Here is a 25,224-nt window from a genome sequence, read left to right on the forward strand (position 1 = left end):
AAGACTGCACAATCTGCAGAAAACCCCAAACAACATGTGAAAAGCAAATTCCTTTCTGTTCGTGAGGGGCCACAGTTTAAGAATAAGGGGTAAGCCATTTAGAACGGGGATGAGGAAAAACTTTTTCAGTCAGAGAGTTGTAAATCTGTGGAATTCTCTGCCTCAGAAGGCAGTGGAGGCCAATTCTCTGGATGCTTTCAAGAGAGAGCTAGATAGAGCTCTTAAAGATAGCGGAGTCAGGGGGTATGGGGAGAAGGCAGGAACGGGGTACTGATCGTGAATGATCGGCCATGATCACATTGAATGGCGGTGCTGGCTCGAAGGGCCAAATGGCCTACTCCTGCACCTATTGTCTGTTGTCTATAAAACATGTCTTGATTGTATTTAAAGATACACACAAAATGCTGGAGTCTGGGTCAGGCAACTTCTCTGGAGAAAAGGAATAGGTGACATTTTGTGTCAGAATCCTTCTTCAGACTGAAAGATAGAGGTGTGGGGGGAGGAGGGGATGGGTGGGTAGGGGAGGTGGAGACGAGAAAAGGCGAGAACAAAACAGGGCGACAAGATTGTATTTACTACATTATGAATTATGTATATTTTTGAAAAGGTGCATAATACAATAACCAGAAAATACTGGAAATGTTCTTTTCTAATGTGAGAATATTGACCTGAAATGCTAATCCTTTAACTCTCACTACAGATGCTGCTGAGCAGTTCCTATTTTCATTTTACATTTGTTGGACATAGCCTCGGGTGTTCCTAAAGCACTTTATGATGAGGTACTTTTAAAGACAGGCACAAAAAGCTGGAGTAACTCAGTGGGTCAGGGAGCATTTCTGGGGAAGTAGGTGACGTTTCGGATGGAGCAGGCTCTCAACCTGAAACATCACCTATTCCTTTTCCCCAGAGATGCTGCCTTACCCGCTGAGTTACTCCAGCTATTTGTGTCTGTCTTCGGTTCAAACCAGCATCTGCAGTTTTTCATCTACAAGAGATAATCCGCATAAAGAACAGTGCAGCGGCTCTATTTACAAAAAAAGTTTTGGTTTAAACCAGCATCTGCAGTTCCTCCCTATGGTTAACATGTACGAGGTATGTTTAAGAATCTGATAATGGGGTTAAGAGGCTGTTCTTGAATCTGGTGGTACATACAATACAATACAATATATCTTTATTGTCATTGTACCCAGGGGTACAACGAGATTGGGAATGCGCCTCCCATACGATGCAATAATTTAAGTAATTTAGACAACAGCAACCCAACGAAACGAAACAATTGTAACAGTTTTAGACAGGGTAAAGTGCAAGTTGATCTATGCGTTGTGGCCATCCGGCTCAGCAGGACTGGTTCATAGCAGCTATGGCCCTGGGGATGAAGCTGTTCCTGAGTCTGGAGGTGCGGGCGTGGAAGGCCTTGTATCGTCTGCCCGATGGAAGGAGTTCGAACAGACTGTTGCAGGGGTGTGAAGAGTCTTTGTGGATGCTGGTGGCTTTTCTGAGGCATCGTGTGTTGTAGCATCCGAAATGCTTTCAAGCTTTTGGATTTTCTACTCCAAAGGAGAGAGAGTAGAGGGAATATCGGGGGGTGTAAATGTTCGAGATTACATTGGTTGTTTGGCCAAAGTGGCATGAAGTTGGCGTCAAAGGCTGTTTTGCATTCCTGACTGGACTGTGCCCACAACACTGAGGTAATTTCCTGAGGTGAAGGGCAGTCTTATCACGCTGTGACACATCCCAATAGGATACTCCCTGCGGTGCAAATGTAGAAATTGTTGAGGGTCATTGGCGACATGTGGAATTTCCTTGTTTAAGAAAATAACTGCAGATGCTGGTACAAATCGAAGGTATTTATTCACAAAATGCTGGAGTAACTCAGCAGGTCGGGCAGCATCTCAGGAGAGAATGAAGGAAGGAACCATTTCCTTAGTTAAATGGTTTGAGTAAAAGACAAGTATAAGAATCACACTCAAAAAGCTTGGCTGAGTGCGGTGATAGACAGCAACATTTGTGGGCACATTCAGGATGCTGAAGCAGATATATTAAGTATGGGCCTCTTCATCCCAGTCATCAATGATAAGCTGTAGTTTTCCATGTCTGTCTATGGTGGTCAACCCATACACCATTATGTATCAAGGTGGGGAAAGATTAAGCTGCACTCTTTTCATGGCACCACACCTCATTGTTGCTTATGTTTGTTTCTGAGTTCCCCTAATTCCAGTCGGTGACTCGATGCACCAGCCCTCTGAATCTGCCCATTGAGCCACTGCCATGTGTCTTTGAACTTGTAGCTCCCTCTCTCTCTCTCTCTGAAGGTGACTTGTGTAACTCGGACTGCTGAGTACATTGTAGGGCAGAGATTTACTGGAGGCAAGGACAGAGCAGGCTCCAAAGTCATTGCATGCGGCGTAGGTACGAACAGATGGGTTCTGCAGACATCAGCCATTGTAGGGATGGGGCAATAAGAGGCACACTGTGAAAGCATTTTCTTATTTAAAATGGCTTCTGAAATGATGCCAACATGGCAGAATAATATACATCCTGTGACTTCAACAACTGAATTAAGATATTGTTCCAGATACCAGGTGGGATTTTTCTATTTTTACGTTTGGTCGGCGCTTGACTGCCAGTGGCGGAAGCTGCTAGCTGTGATCATGAAATACCTTGAAGACATGCACATGCACATTATTATATACAGGCTATTGTATAAGGCTTGTGCAACTCAAAGAATTAAGTTTAAATTCCAATGCAAGCCTGTGGTATTAAATAATTATCTTTATTAGTTTAGTTTAGTCTAGTTTAGAGATACAGTGCGGAAACAGGCCCTTTGGCCCACCGAGTCCGCACTGACCAACGTTCCACGCACATTGACACTATCCTACACACACTAGGGACAATTTTTCTTCAAGCCAATTCATCTACAACCCGTACGTCTTTGGAGAGTAGGAGGAAACCGAAGATCTTGGAGAAAACCCACGCGGTCACGGGGAGAACTTACAAACACTGTGCAGACAGCACCTGTAGCCAGGATCGAACCTGGGTCTGTGGTGCTGTCAGCGCTGTAAGACAGTAAGTCTATCGCTGTGCCACTGTCTTGCACTGGTCTTTTTAATCTTGTGCTGGTCTGGTTGTTACACCTACAGAAAGTTATTTATCAATGGGCTGCAGCAAAAGTTAACTGTTTAAACAAAGTTTAAATTGAATGTTGCGTGGATAGTGGCAGTATAACCGAACTAACAATAGACAATAGACAATAGGTGCAGGAGTAGGCCATTCAGCCCTTCGAGCCAGCACCGCCATTCATTGCGATCATGGCTGATCACTCTCAATCAGTACCCCGTTCCTGCCTTCTCCCCATACCCCCTCACTCCGCTATCCTTAAGAGCTCTATCCAGCTCTCTCTTGAAAGCATCCAACGAACTGGCCTCCACTGCCTTCTGAGGCAGAGAATTCCACACCTTCACCACTCTCTGACTGAAAAAGTTCTTCCTCATCTCCATCTTGCACAAGCAAGGTACTGTAGGATAAATGTAAAGAAACAAGAGAACGACAAGGATTCCCATTTGTACAGAGTCCTTAACAAGATAGAAATTCCCCAAAGGGCTTCATATGAATGCTATGAAGCACAATTTGACATTTAGCCATGTATTAGGACAGGTGACAAAAGGCTATTAAGGATATTAAGGGGTGCCTTAAGGGAGGTAGAGACCGGAGAGTGGTCTTTCCATTCAGCCCAACATCCCCGTGTAATCTTCCCAAGCGAGCTACAATGCCAGGTCTGTTTCTGAACCATTTCCCCTTGTCTTTGATTCTTGAACATGGATGGCACAGCATTAGTACTGCTGTCTCACAGTTCCGAGACCTGGGATCTGGATTTGATCCCGACCATCTGTACTATGGGCATGCTGTTCGCACTTCTCCCTGTGACTGCATGAGTTTCCTCTGGGTGCTCCAGGTTTCCTCCCAAATCTCATAAAACATGCTGATAGATTCATTGTAAATTAATTACACCTGTAATTGAATTAGAAATTGTATCTATAAGGAGAGGTTGGACCGACTTAGAGTGTTTTCTCTAGAGTGAATGAGGTTGAGGGGAGACCTGATAGAAGTATATAAAGTTAAGAGAGGCATAAATAGAGAAGACAGTGAGAACCTATTAAGCTATCCACCCATTCCTTCTCTCCCGAGATGCTGCCTGACCTGATGAGTTACTCCAGCATTTTGTGAATAAATACCTTCGATTTGTACCAGCATCTGCAGTTATTTTCTTATATTAGACAGTGAGAACCGTCTTCCTGGGTGGAAATGCCAAATACCAGAGGGCAGAGCTTTAAGGTGAAAGGAGCAAAGTTTAAAGGAGATATATGGGGTAGGTTTTCTATACAGAGTGGTGGGTGCGTGAAACGCGCTGCCAGGAGTGGTGATGGAGGCAGACACGATAGTGGCGTTTAAGAGGCTTTTAACATGTACATGGATATGCAGAGGGATATAGATCATGCGCAGGCAAATGAGATTAGTTTAACTTGGTATCACGATTGGTCCGGACTGTGGGCCGAAGGGCCTGTTCCTGTGCTGTACTGTTCTATGTTCAATGTTCTATTCATGGAAATGTGAGAAAGAATCATTTGCAAGGGCACAGAAAAATAAGGAAAGACAGAACGGCCCCACTTCTGTGCTGTTATAAATCTAAACTCGGATGATCTAAACTTTATGGAGGTAATCCCAAGTTTATGGCTCTTGGCAATGGAAGACGGCACGGTGGTGTCACGGTGGCACAGCGGTAGAGTTGCTGCCTTACAGCGAATGCAGCGCCGGAGACTCAGGTTCGATCCTGACTACGGGCGCCGTCTGTACGGAGTTTGTACGTTCTCCCCGTGACCTGCGTGGGTTTTCTCCGAGGTCTTCGGTTTCCTCCCACACTCCAAAGACGTACAGGTTTGTAGGTTAATTGGCTGGGCAAATGTAAAAATTGTCCCTAGTGTGTGTAGGATAGTGTTAATGTGCGGGGATCGCTGGGCGACGCGGACCCGGTGGGCCAAAGGGCCTGTTTCTGCGCTGTATCTCTAAATCTAAATCTAAAAATGTAAATCTAAGACAGGAGAGAATAAAGGTACCATGAATAAGAGGCCAGAGTGAGCAGATTACAGAGATCGTGGAGGGCTGTAAAACTGGAGGAGATCACAGGTAGATCGAGATGGCAAGATCATCACAACTTCAATGAGGGAGACTAGAATATCCGACAGAGAAGCAAAACTTTTGCCTCAGGTCCAAACATGTAACAAAAACAGTAACTGCTGGATACACACAGTGGATCAGGCAGCATCTGTGGCAAAAGACGTAGAGTTAATGCTTCAGATTGTCGACTTTGTTTATCTTTCTACTGATGCCGCCTGACCTGCTGGGCATTTTCAGCAATTTCTGGTGTTCTGATTTTCAAATCAGATATGTTGTTTTGATATAGGTGAAGCAAAGTCTCGGAGGGACGCTTTCAAATAATTCCATATTTACCACTGGAAATATCATGTGGAGCAGAATTTCTATTTGAGCTTCTTCAAAAAGTTGCCTTGCTTTTTTTTCTTGGCAACACAGGAAAGCTCAGCTTTAGATGTTTCAAGTTTTCTTGACAGACAATATTCCTCTCCCATCCGTGCTCTCAGTAACTTCTCACTGTGTAAGATTTCTTCACCTTCATTTAACCTGTGTCCTTTACCAGATGCACATTGAATGGACAATGGAGCTCAACATTGTGGGGAAATTGAAGCCAATTAACCTACACACCTGTATGTCTTTGGAGTGTGTGAGGAAACCGAAGATCTCAGAGAAAACCCATGTGGTCACAGGGAGAACGTTCAAACTCCGTACAGACGGCGGCCATAGTTGGGAGCAAACCTGGGTCTCTGGTGCTGCAACCTGGGTCTCTGGTGCTGCAAGCGCTGTAAGGCAACGACTCTACCGCTGAGCCACCGTGCTACCCTTAAGTAGATTGGTATAAGATTTTAAGATGTTTTCCTCTTCTGTTGTCTCTCTACATGAGTCAAGGTTTCCATTCAGTTTTATGGTTGTACTCAGGATGTGGGTGGTATGAATAAGGCTGCATTAATTGCCTATCCTTATTTGTCTATGCTGTGATTACTTATATAGCCTCTTCAGAAGGGATTAAAATTCAATCAGATAGTGTGGAGTTGGACTCGTGTTGATTCTCTCTGTATTTATTGCCCGACATTAATTACCAGATTTATCAAACTGGCATTCACAATTTGCCATGGAGGGCCTACGTCATCCAACATTGGGAATTCAGCCATCCCTACCTAACCTGGAGTGATATAATTGAGCCTGACCCCCTTCAATCAAAAGGCAGGGGGGCTCTTACAGATAAACAAGAGCACCGATAGTGCAGAGCTAAGGAAAAGTTCACAGCAGATTCATTCATTCTCTCAGACTCCCTCAATGTATCCAAGGAAATGTATGATAGTTGGTATAAGATGCAAGGATGGTGTCCAAAGGTCTAGGTGGTGAAGGGATGCATTTCTAGATGCTACAGAACTGGGAATATGGATGGAGGAAGAAAGTATAAAGATGGAGAGGGTCCACAGGAGGTTTACGAGAACGATCCGAGGAATGATTGGGTTAACGTACGATGAGCGTTTGACAGCACTGGGCCTCCACTCGCTGGAGTTTAGAAGGATGGTTGAAACTTACTGAATAGCGAAAGGCTTGGATAGAGAGGATGTTAAGAGGATGTTTCCACTCGTGGGAGAGTCTAGGACCAGATGTCATCGCCTCAGAGTTAGATGTTCCTTTAGGAAGGAGATGAGGAGGAATTTCTTTAGTCAGAGGGTGGTGAATCTGTGGAATTCATTGCCGCAGAAGGCTGTGGAGGCCAAGTCAGTGGATATTTTTAAGGCAGTGATAGATTCTTGATTAGTTCGGGTGTCAAAGGTTATGGCGGGAAGGCAGGAGAATGGGGTTAGCAGGGAGAGATGGATCAGTGATGATTGAATGGTAGAGTAGATGAATCTGCTCCTATCTCTTATGAACTTGTGAACAACGATGGGATTGCATATTCATGCCCCAATAAATGTACTTCTGTGCCTCCCTTGGTCTTGCATGGTGTTTTACTGCTTCTTGTAACCTAGATATAACTAATAAAGATTTCTATTTTCTTTTTAACCTGGAGGTACTGAAGTGCAGAGAGAGTAGAAGTCTGAGAAAGAATTTCAAACCCCATTAATTTTCAGTAGGCTCAGCTATGATTGCCTCGGTCCACACCTACTAATGGGACTGGGCAAGGTTCAGTGCTAATACTGGCTTGCTTCTGCGGCTCAGGTCGATCTAACTGTTAATATCTGTTGTTAAACATACTGTGAATCCATGGGATTTCTCTTTTCATCAAAGGCCCCGGTGTATTACTTTATAAAAGGGACAGTTAGATTACACTTAGCATTCCATTAATGAAAATAAGGAACTAATCTGAAGGACACCATGTTCTTTGATGTGATTTCCTTTCATCTTTTCCCATTTTATGAAGTCTGGACTAAAGTAGCTTTTGATTAGAATTGGTGCGCTGTTCCATATGTGGATATATTTAGGTTTGATTTCCATTTCATGATGCACCAGCATATTTACAATGAATGGTCAGAAATAGAAAGAAGAATTGAATCCTGAGTTCATTATAGACCAGAACGAACTCTGAAGATCAAAATAAGGATATTGTCTGTAAAGTAGGATGGAAATGATAATGGTTTACTTAGTCTCGACCCAAAACGTCGCCCATTCCTTCTCTCCTGAGATGCTGCCTGACCTGCTGAGTTACTCCAGCATTTTGTGAATAAATACCATAGTTTACTTAGGGGTTTGGGAACTTTGTTTTATTTTATATTAATTATAATGCTCTCATCATGAGGGAATTAAATGTGATCTGGTTTACCACTGAGAATAACTGGTGAATATACTACACTAGTTCAGTTTGAAGAAGGGTCTTGACCCAAAACGTCACCCATTCCTTTTCTCCAGAGATGCTGCCCGTCCCTCTGAATTGCACCAGCATTTTGATCCTAGACACAATATACTAGACTAGTTGTGGTGCTAATATTTTGGTACTCATCTGATCTGCACATTAGTAGAAGTTACATTTTAAAATCTGTGCACAAGTATAATGTTTGACAACTTCTCCTCGTCTTAATTATCTTTTATTTTCCACATCCTCCCCTCCTCTCGCCTTCCCCCTTCTATCTTCTCATTCACACAGGTCAGTATGAAAGTGCAGCTGTAGGAGTAGATCTTTCACCTCTCATGGCTGCCTCTACCATTCTACATGGTCATGGCTAATCTTTTACCTCAATTCCACTTTCTACAAGAATTTCCTAACTCTTGATATGTTTAATTTCTTTAAGTCTATCAATCGTGATATTGAGTAGTCACAGATTGATTAGTAGGACTAGATGTTACAATCCCTAAGGTTTGCACTACAATTGACCGGTGTTGTTCTTGGGGGTGACCACTAGGTGATGTTGCTACCATTCAGACACATCTTCAGTTGTGTACCTCAACGTCACTAGGTGTTTCGGCCTTTTATCACAAGACACCCTCAGTCGAGGCAGGCCCACCGCAGGGTGATCAGACCTGGGTGTGTGTCTTATGGTTAGCCTCTAGATGGTCACGTGGCAGCCCAGACAGTATCTTTTCTTTTCAGCCACAGCCAGTGACTGCTCCGTTCGGCGGCATTTGCAAGTTCTGTGATTGCCCTCTTTTGGGCCTGCCCTCTGACTCCTACTTCCCTCAGGAGCCTTGCGGTGGAACTGGCTACAAAGCCCCTGCACCCCACCTCCACTGGACGCACCCTTACACTCCAACCTCGCTCCTCTACCTCTACTGCAAGGTTGGAATATCTCAGCCTTTTCCTTTCATACGCCTCGTCCACAGCCTCCTCCCAGGGCACCGTCAGCTCAATGATGAAAACACGCCCACAGGAGTTGGACCAGAAGACGAGGTCTGGTCGCAGGTTGGTATCTGCGATTTCAACTGGGAAGGAAAGCCTCTGGCCTAGGTCAACACGCATTTCCCAGTCTCTGGCTGCGCTCAGTGGGCATGAGTTGAGAGGCGAGGTGGTAGTCTTCCGTTTCTCTCCTTCCCGGATGAAGGATGGGATTTGCGGGAATGTTAGCTGGGCACTGATAGGCATGGCGTTGGTGGTAACTCTCTTGCACTCGAGTGCAGCTGCCTAACACCTCAGCACCTGGTTGTGTCGCCAGGTGTATCTGCCTTGTGTTAGGCTGGTCTTACAACCGACCAGGATGTGCTTGAGGTTTGCTGGAACTGCACACAGGGGGCAGGCTGGATCCTCTCCCAGCCAAATAAGCCTTCTGCAGTGCTCTTGGGTTGAGAATTTCAAAGAATCACTATTCTCCCACTGAATAAATGCCTTTCATCTTTGTGCTGAATAGCCGATTGCAAACTTTGAGTCCGTGATCCCTGGTTTTGAACATCACATGCAGGAGAATCATTAACTCTTTATCTATTCTCTCAGAGTTTTGTGTGTTTCCTGATCACATTCTTCTAAACTCGAGAGAGTACAGGCCTGGGCTGCTTAACCTTTCATCCTGCGGCAAGCCAACGAACCACGGAATAAATCTTTGAAATTTCAGTACACTCCCACTTTTGCAAGTATATCTTTTCTTAGAAGGGAGATCAGACCTGATCACATTATTGCAGTCCAAGAGGATCTGATATAATTGGAGCAAGAAGCTTCTACTTTTGTACTCAAATTGTCTTGCAATGAAGGCCAACACACCATGTGGCTTCCTAATTGCTTGCAGTTCCTGCTTGTTAACTTTAAGTGATTCATGTACCAGGACAACCCAAGTTGCACTGAGCACCAACATCTTTCAAATTCTCATCATTTAAAAAATGCTCTGCCTTCTATATATTTTTCCCACTAAAGTGGTTGACCTCATATTATTTTCCTGCAGTATTCCACCTGCCATGTCCTTGCCATTCGTAAGGTCACAAGGTCATAAGGTCATAAGTGATAGGAGTAGAATTAGGCCATTCAGCCCATCAAGTCTACTCTGCCATTCAATCATGGCTGATCTATCTCTCCCTCCTAACCTCACTCTCCTGCCTTCTCCCCATAACCTCTGCCACTTGTACTAATCAAGAATCTATCGATTTCTGCCTTATATCCACTGACGGCCTCCACAGCCTTCTGTGGCAAGAAATTCCACAGATTCACCACCCTTGGACTAAAGAAATGTCTCCTCATCTCCTTCCTAAAAGAACATCCTTTAATTCTGAGGCTATGACCTCTAGTCCTAGACTCTCCCACTAGTGGAAACATCCTCTCCACATCCACTCTATCCAAGCCTTTCACTATTTGTATGTTTCAACGAGGTCCCCCCTCACTCTTGTGTAGGAAAGAACTGCAGATGGTGGTTTAAATTGAAGGTAGACACAAAGTGCTGGAGTAACTCAGTGGGACAGGCAGCATCTCTGGAGAGAAGAAATAGGTGACGGCTCGGGTCGAGAATAAGAAGGGTCTCGACCCAAAACATCATCCATTCCTTCTCTCCAGAGATGCTGCCTGTCCCGCTGAGTTACTCCAGCATTTTGTGTCTACCCCCCTCAATCTTCTTCATTTAGCATGTCTATACTATTCTGAAGCCTCTCTGCACCTTCCTCACAACTCGTAATGTCGCCTTACTTTGTATCATTAGAATACTTGGACATATTACGTCTGAGCTCCTCAGCGATTGATATGATTTGGGACCTTGTAAGAATTGCTGATCACTGCACTGGTCACAGGCTCCTAACATGGAAGTGACTGGTTATTCCTGCTGTCTCTGCCCATTATCAATCCCAGTGAATGAAACCAAAGACCATGCACTCCATTTCTGGCCATTAAACCTTCGACAATTTCAACCCATTTTTCAATCCATCATGAGTCCAATTTGACTTTCCCCTATCCTATTATTTTTAGTTTAGTTTTAGGTTAGAGATACAGCGCGTAAACGGGCCCTTTCAGCCCACCGGGTCTGTGCCGACCAGCGATTCCCACACATTACCACAATCCTACACCCACTAGGGACAATGTTTTACATTTACCAAGCCAATTAACCTACGTACTTGTACGTCTTTGGAGTGTGGGAGGAAACCGAAGATCTCAGAGAAAACCCACGCAGGTCACGGGGAGAACGTACAAACTCCATACAGACAGCACCCGTAGTCGGGATCGAACCCGGCTCTCCAGCGCTGCATTCGCTGTAAGGCAGCAACTCTACCGCTGCGCCGCCGTGCCGCACAAGTGTATTTCCCAAGTGCCCTTTTACCACTTCCTCAGTGACAGACTGCAGTATTTTTTCCTATCACCAATTTCCGTTTTCTCTCCACTTCCTTCTTTAAATAATGAGGTTACATTCGTGACACAAAACATAGATCCGTACAGCGCAGGAACAAGTCCTCTGGCCAACAATGTTTGTGCCAAACATGATGCCAAGGCAAACTCTTATCTGCCTGTACATAATCCATTTCTCTCTATTCCCTGCACATGCATGTGTTAATCCTAAAACTTAAATGCCACTGTCATAGCTGCCTCCACTACCACACTTGGCAATGCATTCCAGTCACCCACCGTACTCTGTGTAAAAGAAATTGCTCCGCACATCTCCTTTAAACATTGCTCCTCTCACCTTAAAGTTATGCCCTCCCGTATTTGATAATTCCACCCTAGAGAAAAGGTCCACCCTATCAATGCCTGCCATGAGTTTCAACTCAAAACGTCACCCATTCTTTCTCTCCAGAGATGCTGCCTGTCCCGCTGAGTTACTCCAGTATCTTGTGTCGACGGTGTAAACCAGCTTGTAAAACAGTTGCCTCCTACGCGATGACTGTCATAATTTTAGATACTTCTATCAAACTTCCAAAGAAAAGATTTCCGAGCCTGTTCAACCTCTCCTTGAAGCTGGTACCGCTGAATGCAGACAGCATTCCGATAAACCTCATCTGCATCCTTTTTAATGCCTCACATCCTTCCTGTACTGGGACAACCCAGACCTGCTTGCAATACTCCACATGTAGACTGACTAAAAACCAATCATCCCAATGGTTGGCAGCAGTTCTAGAATTTATGATATTTTGGAAGATATCATTCAGAGCAGCCATTATTTCCATGGTCTGCACCTATCAAGCACTTAAGGTGCAGGTCATCAGGGCTTGTATACACTGGAATTTAGAAGGATGAGAGGAGATCGTATTGAAACATATAAGATTATTAAGGGATTGGACACGTTAGAGGCAGGAAACATGTTCCCAATGTTGGGGGAGTCCAGAACCAGGGGCCACAGTTTTAGAATAAGGGGTAGGCCATTTAGAACGGGGATGAGGAAAAACGTTTTCACTCAGAGGGTTGTAAATCTGTGGAATTCTCTGCCTCAGAAGGCAGTGGAAGCCAGTTCTCTGGATGCTTTCAAGAGAGAGTTAGATAGAGCTCTTAATGATAGCGGAGTCAGGGGGTGTGGGGAGAAGGCAGGAACGGGGTACTGATTGTGAATGATCAGCCATGATCACATTGAATGGCCTACTCCTGCACCTATTGTCTATTGTCTATTTTCTATTGTCCCAGGTTTCACTTATTGCCTTTCAGTTCCATTAATTTCTCCTGTAGTAATTTTTTCCTGATGCTACTTTCTTGAGTTTGTCGAGACCCATTGGTCTCCGCTATTCTCAAGAGGTTTTCTATGCCATGAAGTCAGACACATTGCATTTGTTTATTAATTTCCATCTCCATGCTCCTGGATATCTGTCCCATTTCCATGCTCCTGGATATCTGTCTCAAGCTGCAAGAGGCCGACGTGAACATTTACTGATCCATTTTCTTTTCGCCTGCAGTGTGCAACAGGCAACAGGCTAAATACCCCCTCTGACTGTTTAGTATCCAAGTTATATACAGCACTGATTGCATTCTCTGTCCCACAGAAATCTACTTGTTAACAACTGAGTTGTCAGGGCCCATTACTGTGAAAAGCGTTTCCAGTTGTGACTGATTTAGTGATTAATGAAATATTTAACTGAACAAGGATTTGGACTATCAGACGATAGCGAGAGAATATTTGATTCATTCATTTATGTATAAAGTTTAAGTGCTTTGAGAGATTTTGGAATTCTGTATCAGATGTGTCTTTTTTAATGTATTTTTCCAGAAGTAATATATTTCTCATATTTTCTTATGACATAGAAAGAGGCCATTTGGCCCATTGGATCCATGCTGGCTTTCAGCCACAATCTCATTCCCCCACTTTAGTTAAGTTTAGTTTAGTTTAGCGATACAGCACGAAAACAGGCCCTTCACCCCACCATGTCCGCACCGACCAGTGATCCCCGCGCATTAACACTACCCTAGACACTAGGGATAATTTAAACATACACCAAGCCAATTAACCTACAAACCTGTACGTCTTTGGAGTGTGGGACGAACTGAAGAGCTTGGAGAAATCCCACGCGGTCACGAGGAGAACGTACAAACTCTGTGCAGACAGCCCTCGTAGCCGGGATCGAACCTGGGTGCTGTAACCGCTGTAAGACAGCAAGTCTACTGCTGCACCACTGTGCCACCCAGTCTAGTAGTGGTCTTTTTAATCTTGTACTGGTCTGGTTGTTACACCTACAGACAGCACCCCTAGTCAGGATCAAACCCAGGATTTCTGGTGCTGCAAGAGCTGTAAGGCAGCAACTTTACCACTGCGCCACCGTGCCATATCTGCCTGTAACCTCTTCTGTCTCGCATCCCAACATAGATTCAATCTCACTCTACGACCTGATTACTGGAGCAGTTCCGCACACTCTGGGTGCAGCACTGTTAGCAGCAGCACTGAGGGAGCCCCACACTGTCAGAGAAACAGCACCGAGGGGCTGTTGTACTCTCCGACAGGCAATACTGAACAAGGCCTGCAGCTTCGGAGGTGCAGTGCTGAGTGGTCATCATTATTGGAAGGGGTTATGCTGAAGGAGAGGCATTAAAGGTGCTATTTCTTTGATGAGGCAGGCAGGGCTGTTTATTTATTTGTGTGGATGTAAAAGATTTCAAGGGATCATCAAGAAGTGCAAAACACAAAATGCTGGAGTAACTCAGTGGGTCAGGCTGCATCTCCATCAAAGAAGTGCAGTTCCTCACCCATCATTCTTCACAAGGAGACATATCAGCCCGACAGGCCCACAGTGGGCTTCATCCAGTTACGGTGCATAAACCAGATGGGTTGACTTTGGTTACGGATGGCATTGGTTGCAAGTCAGAAATCACGGCGTTAGTTTTCGCAAAACATCATGAAATATTGAGACGAGCGAACCAGCACTCCTGCTAAGTATGGTCAGCTCATGACTTTGTTCAAAGTGCTGGAGTAACTCAGAGGGTCAGGTGGCATCTCTGGAGAACATGGATAGGTGACGCTTCGGATCTGAAGAGGGATCGCGATCTGAAACATCACCTATCCATGTTCTCGAGATGCTAGCTGACCTGCTGAGTTACTCCAGCACTCTGTGACTTATTCTGTAAACCAGCACTGCAGTTCCTTATTTCACCACAAACTTTGGCGGTGGACTTTATGCGGCGTACTCCTAATGTCCAAAGTGAAATATGGGGTGAGCGATAAATGATCTCATGCTGACATTGTCCAACAGGACGAAGAAAGAAGCTGAAAATAACTCTTTCACAAATAAACAATTACACATTAAATTATAGTTTTCGACAGGGCAATCAATAAACTGGGTAATTCTTCAAGGTGTTTGCTTACTTTAGAAATGTTTTGCATATTTATGCCATCATTGGAAGTTTCCAATTTCTGGGCAAAGCTGAAATCATCTTCTTTATTTATAACAATCTGCCTCTTGTGCTTTATTTCAGGCTGTGGAAACAAACTTAGCCTCAAAAGACAGCCACTGGGTCTTTGTAAACGAGGTAAGCTCAAAGCCACTGTTATAAGTGCCAGCAACATAAGGGGTTTATTGTCTGGAAGCTCACATACAGCCAGTAATGAGTGTTATGTTATGCGGCAGTCAACTCTTCAACTGAATGGAGACATGAGTGTATCCCTGAAGGAATTCAATGCATTTACTGGAATTGTCTAATGGTTAGGTATCCTGGTCTTTCAAATGCCTGGGTGCAATGCTCACTGCACTTCACAACACTAATATATTTGCCACAGCTTTAAGTTGGATGGGCAAGGTATTGGTTGACAAGAGAATGAACAAAGGCTGCCAATTTAGGGACATTTGATGATTTATCACAGGCCAGTAGAAACAGAACCCACAAAAAAACACTCCGCAAGTTAGACACGAGGGATTGCAGATGCTGATTTTTTTTTTAAAGACACAAAGTGCTGGAGTAACTCAAAAGGTTAGGCAGCATCACTGGAGATCATGGACAGATGACGACACGAGGAAATATGGGCTCCCGAAGGTCCTGGCCTGAAACGTTGGCAATCCATGTTCTCCAGAGACTCAGCAAGTTAGGCAGTATATGTAGAAAGAACAGTTAAAATTTGAGGTCAAAGATCCTCAACTGAAACATCTTCTTTGACTTAATTCTATTTTTCTTTCCACGGATGCTGCCTGACCCGTTGAGGGTTTGCAGCATTTTCTGCTATTCTTTCAAATTTCCAGCTTTTGCAGGGGTTTTTTTTTCATTCCTCTTTATTGAGATATTGAGAAATTCGTCTGCCTTCACTCAGACAGACAGACAGACAGCAAGTTTGGCCAAATTTGAAAGCAGGTCTAGCTTACTTTAGTTTAGTTTATTGTCACGTGTACCGAGGTACAGTGGTTTTGTTGCGTGCCTTCCAGTCAGCGGAAAGGCTATAAATGATTACAATCAAGTTGTCCACTCTGTTGCAGATACAGAATAAAGGGAATAACGTTTAGTGCAAGATAAAGTCCAGTAAAGTTTGATTAAAGATAGCCCAAGGGTCTCCAATGAGGTAGATGGTAGGTCAGAACCACTCTCTAGTTAGTGATAGAATGGTTAAGTTGACTGTAAATAAACTGTCCCTGAATTTGCAGGAATGCTTTTTCACACTTCTGACGGTCCCCTGTGTGACACAGTTTGTTATTTTTATTTTTTTGTCAAATGTTGTAGAATTTTGCAGACTGCAGTCCTGAAACTCAATCCACTGTTCCCCCTAGTCCTGATGCTGGGATTGTGAAACCAAGGGTCAATATACAGGGATCCAATATTGATGTAGGCTGCAAGTAATGCCAGTAGAGAACGTATTCTGGCATTTGATGAACTGCTCTTTCTGTTATTTAATTACATTGTTATCCCATTGTTAACAAATGGACTAGAACATTCATTTGAACAGCAAACTCAGGATTTCTTTTCCCCCGAGTTCATTAAACATTCATCGCCAAAAATTCACAGCCCTCTTTAAATTGTTGAGATGATGCAGTAATTACGTTGTGTGCTTGGAGCTTGTTCAATACTTCAAACTGTGCTTTGGTATTTATCACTTATGCCAGTGACATCTCGGGCCATCCCTTTGGTAGTGTGCCAGTCTTCACATGGATGAAATTACAGGACGAATTATTGGTCTACTTGCAGGGCTAGTGGGACAAGGAAATGCTAAGCCAAGTATAAAGCAAATAATAAGGAGACCAAATGGAATAATTCAATTGAGGCATTATTTTTAATTTCAGAGTCACAAATAATGATTCACAATGTAATTTTAGTACGTGGCTTGATTGGAAAGAGCATCAAATGTATGTGTTAAATTGTATTAATGAACAACGTCTGATTGCACTGGTATAATTTACCTCGCCCTGTATTATAAATTAAACAGTTCTACAGAGAATCACAGATTCCAGTCACACCTGAGTATAATAATTAGTCAATGACAAACACATAACACGTTTTATTTTCAAACATCAATTTTTAAGTTGAATATATACTTCTCTTTCATTTTGCGCTCGTTTGTATCATTCACTAGTTTTATGGTAGCGAGAAATGTTCTGATCATCTCGAGCTCTTTAAACAACATTACACTGAAGATTGAACTCGTATGGAAAGTTATTTGGTTGGAATGGCAATTTCAAAAACTCCATTGGCTTTTTAAAAGGCCATGATGTTTTTAATTGTTTGCTTATTCAGCTTGCACAAATCCAATTTTAATTTCATTCTCATTAAATCTGTAAAAAAAAAAGTCAGAAATGAAAGCTGAGCTTTGACTTCACTGTAGCTGGTAGCCGAAACGCCATTTAAACTGTCGTCTGACAGCGATCGCAGTCAGGAAAGGGTAGACCACCCCACTGTGTTCCCTGGACCTTTGCAGTGGCCTTTGTAAAGGTCAGAACCAAGCTGTGTTACTTTGCTATTGACCGTAAATATCCAACTCGGGGCATAATATCGAAGAAAGGTGTACAGAGCAAGATATTAGGAATAAAATAAACCTGTCAAATGGAATGTTAGTAGTCTACTCCCACACAACAAAGGGACTTACAAAAAAGGTGTTAGTAGAGTTTATGGCGTTTTTATGGAATAAAGAATCTTTCAGATTTGGACAGATGTATGGATAGGAGGGGTTTAGAGGATTGTGGGTAGTGGTGCCAACTATCTCACTCCCAAATACGGGACAAGGTGACATCACCACCCCGCGCCCCACATGGTCTCACCCAGCCAGCGGCCACTTGCTCCCGCTCCAACAATGGCGGCCACCCGAGATGGAAGGCGGGTTGCTATGCAACCTCTGCTGGGCGGCGCGGGGGCTACCGGACCTACACATTCTGGAGCTAAAATGTCGGAAACCTGGAGTGTCAGGACCTAAACTGTCGGGACCTACAGCATCGGGGCCTACAGTGCCCCCTGGGCCTAATACGGGACAAGGGCAGTCCCATACGGGACAAACCAATTTAGCCCAAAATACGGGATGTCCCTAGCTATGGTCCAAATGCAGGCAAGTGGACCTCGGCCAACTTGGTCAGCATGGACAAAGTGGGCCAAATGGCCTGTTTTCATGCTGGACACAAAAAGATGCAGTAACTCAGCGGAACAGGCAGCATCTCTGGAGTGAAGGAATGGGTTTTGGGTCGAGACCCTTCTTCAGACTGGTTAGGGACAAGGGAAATGAAAGATATAGACAGTGATAATAGACAATAGACAATAGACAATAGGTGCAGGAGTAGGCCATTCAGCCCTTCGAGCCAGCACCGCCATTCAATGCGATCATGGCTGATCACTCTCAATCAGTACCCCGTTCCTGCCTTCTCCCCATACCCCCTCACTCAGCTATCCTTAAGAGCTCTATCCAGCTCTCTCTTGAAAGCATCCAACGAACTGGCCTCCACTGCCTTCTGAGGCAGAGAATTCCACACCTTCACCACTCTCTGACTGAAAAAGTTCTTCCTCATCTCCGTTCTAAATGGCCTACCCCTTATTCTTAAACTGTGGCCCCTTGTTTTGGACTCCCCCAACATTGGGAACATGTTTCCTGCCTCTAATGTGTCCAATCCCCTAATTATCTTATATGTTTCAATAAGATCCCCCCTCATCCTTCTAAATTCCAGTGTATACAAGCCCAATCGCTCCAGCCTTTATGTGAAGACATAAAGAACAATGCATGAAAGATATGCAAAAAAGTAACGATGATAAAGGAAACAGGCCATTGTTAGCTGTTTGTAGGGTGAAAACGAGAAGTTAGTGCGACTTCGGTTGGGGAGGTTAATGTAATGGGATCACTGGTCCGCACGGACTTGGTGAGCTGAAGGGCCTGTTTCTGTGCTGTATCTCTAATCTCATCTAATCCAAAAAAAATGGATGCTGAGGTTGAACTGCAGTCCTCGGCTCTCCCCAGACCTGACCTTGATCCAATGTAACTGGAGATATATCCTACATGTGTGATTCCCCCCCACACGCATGAATTAACCTGAAGTTCTGACAGAACTGAATTATTTCAAGCAATGCATCTTGACTGTCCATTCATGATCTAAACTACAATTCTGCTCTCCCTTTTAGAATCTAGCTAGTATCTTGTGTAAACTATTATCTTTAATTGATGCCTCTCGACATTAAAGGTAATTTAACTCTAATTCAAAAGAAAAACTCTAATATTCATCAGCTAATCACCCCCTGTCCATCTGATTTCCTCAGAAATACTAAAGTCCTTTGGTTTCGATCCCCAATCCTGCAAACTCCCTTCTCCTTTCGATACTCTGAATTATACCTGTTGTTTGACTTTTACTTTATTCATTTAATTAATTTATTTAGAAAATTATTCCATTGACTAAGAATAGTCTGCGACTTTTTTCACATCCGTCAAGTTTGTCATTTTATGCTTTTATCATTGTTTAATAATTTAACCATAAGCTAATTTCATAAACTCTTACCTTTTATTCTGAAGTCTGAAGAAGGGTCTTCGGTCTGAAGAAGGGTCTCGACCCGCAAGGTCACCCATTCCTTCTCTCCTGATATGCTGCCTGACCCGCTGAGTTACTCCAGCATTTTGTGATACCTTTTATTGATGTATTTTCAGTATTCCATATCCAGTTTAATCTTCCAAATTCATAAAAACCAAATCCAGTTTCTTGCAAATCCCACCTCCTCTCACTAACCCACTAGCTTATCCAACCGGCTTATTCAAAATCTGCCAATTATGTCCAATTTGTATATGGTTTATAGAGAGGTGGAATGATTTCAAGACATCTGGCCATTTGGGTAGAAAGTAGCAAATGGAAGTTAATGCAGATACTTTAGTCAGCTTCCTAATTAAGTAGAAAATAGAACAATGCAGGGTGGTGTCAATTCATGCAGTTGGGAGATTCAACAAAATAAGGTCAAATGCAATAAATGGAAGGACATCACGAATGGCGGAGAGATAAGGACCTTAGAGTGTAAGTTCATAGGACCTTAAAGTTAGTAGGATAGTAGGATGCTCAGTATGCTTGAATGTATTGGCTGTGATACAGAATATAAAACAGAGGGACAAATTAGATGCTATGCCTGTTACACTGCATTTGAACCTCGGTGTCCATTTCTGACCATGGCATCTGGGCAAAAAGGTGATTGCACTGGAGATGGTGCAGTGGAGATGCCCGAGGCTGCTGCCAGGAATGGAGAACCATAGCTACGAGGATAGATCAAATAGACGAAGGTGTTTTTTTATAATAGAGGAAGACTCAACGGAGATGCATAAAATTATGAGGCACCTGGGCAGACTAAATAGAAAGACACTCTCTCTCTCTCTCTCTAAGATGGGGAATCAAAAGGATGAGAGGGGAGATGAGGTCCAATGATTTTGCCCAGAAGCTGTAAGCAAACTGAGACTCGCTACCTGAAAAAGGAGTGGAGGCAGACAATCTCACCATTTAAAAAGCATCTTAATATCTCCTTGAAAGACTGCAACTTGCAGGGTTGCAGATAAAGAGATGGATGGTAGAATTTTGGCAGCATAGCTCTTTTTCTTTATTATGCAAGGACATGATCGGCTGAATGGCCGCCTTTGTGTTGTCAATTGTCTTTGATTCCATGATATTCTTCTGCTTTCCTCCAACTGCACCAACATTTTCCTTTAATTCTCAAAGAACCTCATCTTCTTGCCATTTTAGTGGACAGAAACATTTAAAACGAAAAATAACCAAAATCTGTGAATTGATAGATGAGATATATTCTGCATTTTTATGGTATCATCACACATACTGTTCCCCCAAAACACTGATTACACTGCGAGAGGCATAGCGAACGGCGGGTTTTGCTTACTAAAATGGCAGACGTTACGCTCCTTTGCGTACTACACTTCAGCATAGGCGATATCAACGGAGTGGTCCATCTTGCTCCTCTAGTATCTTTGGTTCACACTGTTTATAAGCTCCCTCTGTAAGGACAGAAATCAATTTTCGATGCCACGTTTGTTCCTGCTTCCAGAAATTGATAAAATTACAAGGCTGCATCTGTTGATTTACTCCAGTCTTAGTTCCCGATCCACTCTAGCAATTCTTAGCAACATGTTATAATTGATTTCTATCAGACTGACAAGTTTTGCAGCAGTGCTATACACCTGCGAGACATGTCTCGACTCTTCTACCACACGTTGTCTTGGATGTTCAATACATTTGTCCAAAATGTGTACTATCACACAATGGATCTATTACATTTCAGCCGGTTTTAGTTCTACCTAACTATACCTTTACTAAAGATTTAGTAAATACCTTTTTGGGATGTATTCAGCTAGCTGATGTTCCTGTAATTGCTACACTTACTCTTGTCTCCTTTTTGAAAATTAGTGCTTTCATTTTACGCAGCCTTTGGGCACTTGCTGCTCTTTTCGAGTCTTGTCAAATCATTGCTGGATCGTTTCTACAATATATTCCTTCCCCACCTAGCAAAATTTGCAGTCATCAAAATTCATTTCTTTATTCTTTCTCAAAAGTACATTTAAATTCTTTAAATAAAAAAATAACTGCAGATGCTGGTACAAATCGAAGGTATCACAAAATGTTGGAGTAACACAGCGGGTCAGGCAGCATCTCAGGAGAGAAGGAATGGGTGACGTTTCGGGTCGAGACCATTCTTCAGTCTGAAGAAGGGCCTCGACCCAAAACGTCACCCATTCCTTCTCTCCTGAGATGCTGCCTGACCTGCTGTGTTACTCCAGCATTTTGTGATACTTTAAATTCTTTAAGAAAAGATAAAGCTTTAGAAATGCTCGACGGGTCAGGCAGCAGTTGTGGTGACGGAAAGGCAATTGAATTCCTTGATCTTCAAAGTGACCTTGCAGCAACTAAAGACAGTCAGCACCCTCACACTGTGGAAAAAATGTTAGAAGGCATACAAGGAAAAGGAATAGCGGAAATGAGAAGAGGGAGTATGTCTGCATTTATGGGAGAAATAAAATATATTGAATGAATTGATGAAAAATCTGTGTTTCAGCCAGTTTGTTGATGTTACATGTTGGGAGGACTTGTGATAGGAGACAGCTTCCTCAAGTGCACTGAAGGTCACCTATACCAGAATCAGAGTTGTGCAGAGATGGCAAAGGACATTGTTGAGGTGCCAAAGAGACGATTGCTGAGCAGTTGTTGCTCGTTGTGTTTGTGGAGGTTTCTCCTCCTACACCCGAAGAAATCACTTCATTTTGAGCATGTTGCATGAAAAAGAGAGAACTTTCACCGATAATAGTCACAAAAAGGGTGGTGGGTGTATGGGACGAGCTGCTAGAGCAGGCTGTTGAGGCAGGGACTATCCCAACGTTTCAGAAACAGTTAGGCAGGTACATGGATAGGACAGGTTTGGTGGGATATGGGCCAAACGCGGGCAGGTGGGACTAGTGTAGCTGGGGCATGTTGGCCGGTGTGGGTAAATTGGGCCGAATGGCCTGTATCCACGCTGTATCACTCTATGACTCTCTTGACATATCCCAGGTTGGTGATGATGATGATGATGATGATGAGGACCTCAATACATCATTGTGTTTGACACCCCACAGCCTCACTTCAGAGACTGCCTGTGGAGGGAATGAGCAAACCTGTTCAAGGGATGTGTGTCACAGGGAGATTAACCAACACTCACTCGTGTAACACAGACGCAGGGATTGTAATAGGGAGGCTCACCGGTATCAGGGTGTGCTCGTCTGCACAGCCCGAGAGGACTTGGATGATGACTGTGATTGAAGTGTCCCCATAATCTAGCTGATGTGGAAGCACAGGGAGACAGTCAGTGAGATGGTCAGAGCTGCCTCAGTGCAGGGGCTGTTAAGGGGTGTGGAGGACCCCATCTCCAAGCCCCTGTGGGATGTGGTGCGGAACAAGACAACCATCATCTCCATTCAGGATGTCTTCCCAAGAGATCAGCGCCAAACAGCATCTGAGGAGAAAGAAAGCCGTGCAGTGTCCCGTTAAATCAACACAAATGCCTCAAAGCAGCACCAATGGTTGCCCAGGGAGTGGTGAACACAGGCCACAGATTGCAGTAACACTCTCCCTCCTTCTCCAACACAGTAGGCAATGTGTGTTGTGTGTCATTGTTAGTGTCAAGCCGCACCAAGCTGGGGTGGATTGTACACCAATGTACCCAGGCCACCTTCCTTCAGCTGGCTATTTAAGTTTAGGTTTTGGGTTTGAAGCTTTGTTTTACATGCTATCGAATCAGATCATATAATACTACACATGAATCCAATCAAGTCAACCTCAAGTACCAAAGGAAAACAGGTGAAGATACAAAGTGCAGTATCTAATTCGACGCATTGTTTGCATTGTAGTGTATCGGTCCCATTGACAAACTCCAATGTTTGCAATGGGGTAGAGGTGAATCGGGCAGTACCCTAGCTTATGGAAGGGCCATTCAGAAGCACGATGGCGTAGTGGTAGAGTGACTGCCTTACAGCGCCAGCAACCTGGGTTCGATCCTGACTGTGGGCGCTTGTCTGTACGGAGTTTGTACGTTCTCCCCGTGACCTGCGTGGGTTTTCTCCAAGATCTTCGGTATCCTCCCACACTCCAAAGACGTACAGGTTTGTAGGTTAATAAGCTTGGTATAAATGTGGAATTGTCCCCGGTGTGTGTAGGGTAGTGTTAAAGTACGGGGATCGCAGGTCAGTGCAGACACGGTGGGCCGAGTGGCCTGTTTCCGCGCTGTATCTCCAAACTAAACTAAACTAAACCAAAGAAGAGGTAGAAGCTGTTCCTGAGTGCACGCTTTCTAGCTTCACCCTAATGTTCATCTTCAACGATCGACACCAGGTGAAACAGTATTTATGTGTTGTAGCGTGTGAAAGTCATATGCTAATGGTTTCAGTTTCTAGGCTAATATGTTTATTCGTCTCCACCATTTATCAAATACTTAGACAAACCAGAGAAGAGACAGCCCTAAATTTATCAACATTTTATCACATTTCTCTAAAAGGTGTGAAGTGCTTCACACAGGGAGAATTACTTTTAAGTGTCACAAGCCAAAGGATTTATTTTTAATTCTTCCTGTGTTCATTGCCTGCTTCTTGTTTCATTTTCATGGCGACCTTCATTCCAATTTCATTTGCGATTTTTATTTTAGATTTTCATTCTGTTTGATTTCATTTTTTTATTCATTTTACTGGAATGGGGGGGGGAGGGGGGGGGGGGGAGGGGTTGGCAAGGCTTGTGATGTTGCCCAGAACATAGAACATAGAACTGTAACACACAGGAACAGGCCCTTCAGCCCACAATATCCATGCCAAATATGAAGCCAAGATAAACTAATCCCCTCTGCCTGCACGTGGTCCATATCCCTCAGTTCTTTGCACAGCCATGTGCCTATTAAAAGCCTCCAAGCTCCACTATCATATCTATCTCCACCTCCACTTATCACACACCCACCACACCAAAAAAACTTGTCCCACACATCTTTAACCTTTGCCCCTCTCACCTTAAAGCTAAGCCTTCTATGCTTTGATATTTTCAACCTAGGATAAAAGTTCTAACTGTCTCGCCTACTTATGCCTCCCATTACTTTCTACCGTTGTCTATGTTTTAATTTAGAGATACAGCGCGGAAACAGGCCCTTCAGCCCACCGAGTCCGCACCGACCAGCGATCCCCACACACTAACAGTATCCTACACACATTAGGGACAATTTACAATTATGCCAAGCCAATTAGCCTACAAACCTGTATGTCTTGGGAGTGCGGGAGGAAACCGGAGACCCTGGAGGAAGCCCACGCCTGTCACGGAAAGAACGTACAAACTCCATGCAGACAAGCACCCATAGTCAGGATCGAACCCAGGTCTCTGGTGCACCAGCTCATTAAATTATTGCTGGTGGCAGCAACTCTACCACTACGCCACCATGCCTCCATGTGATCTAATACTTCTAATATTTATTGAGCAAAAGGTGGTCGTGGTTGCGTTCAGTGTTAGTGCAGCCAAAGACTCAGATGTCGAGTATCGTGAACTTAGAACGGCTGCTGGTCCCAACTTATGCAGCTCATCTGAACATATCACACAAACTAGCCTTGTCGGTGTGCGACCTTTATTAAGCGTGGTGGTTGATTATGGACCAGCGACATGTAAACATTTATTGAATATTGAGAATCCTACCTGCTACATGGTGCTTAATCTGATGAAGCTTCTGCTCTGTTCCTTATGTAGCTCTTGACATGTTACTATAGAGGGGAAATAATAGTCGAGCATAGAATAGAGCCACCAGCAATCATTTAATGAGTTGGTGCTTTTATCCTATCGGTGCTACACAATATGCTGGGGTCATCCATTTCACAGACAAAGGCT

At 43.8% G+C, this 25,224-nt stretch overlaps 1 protein-coding gene across 1 annotated transcript in view; it reads left to right on the top strand.

Annotated features, from left to right (window-relative positions):
• LOC144609908 (glutamate receptor ionotropic, delta-1-like) overlaps positions 1 to 25,224 on the top strand; it is a 751,523-nt gene that overhangs the window by 608,688 nt on the left and 117,611 nt on the right.

The sequence above is a fragment of the Rhinoraja longicauda genome, chromosome 35 (assembly GCF_053455715.1).
Source record: "Rhinoraja longicauda isolate Sanriku21f chromosome 35, sRhiLon1.1, whole genome shotgun sequence".
Lineage (NCBI taxonomy): Eukaryota > Metazoa > Chordata > Chondrichthyes > Rajiformes > Arhynchobatidae > Rhinoraja > Rhinoraja longicauda.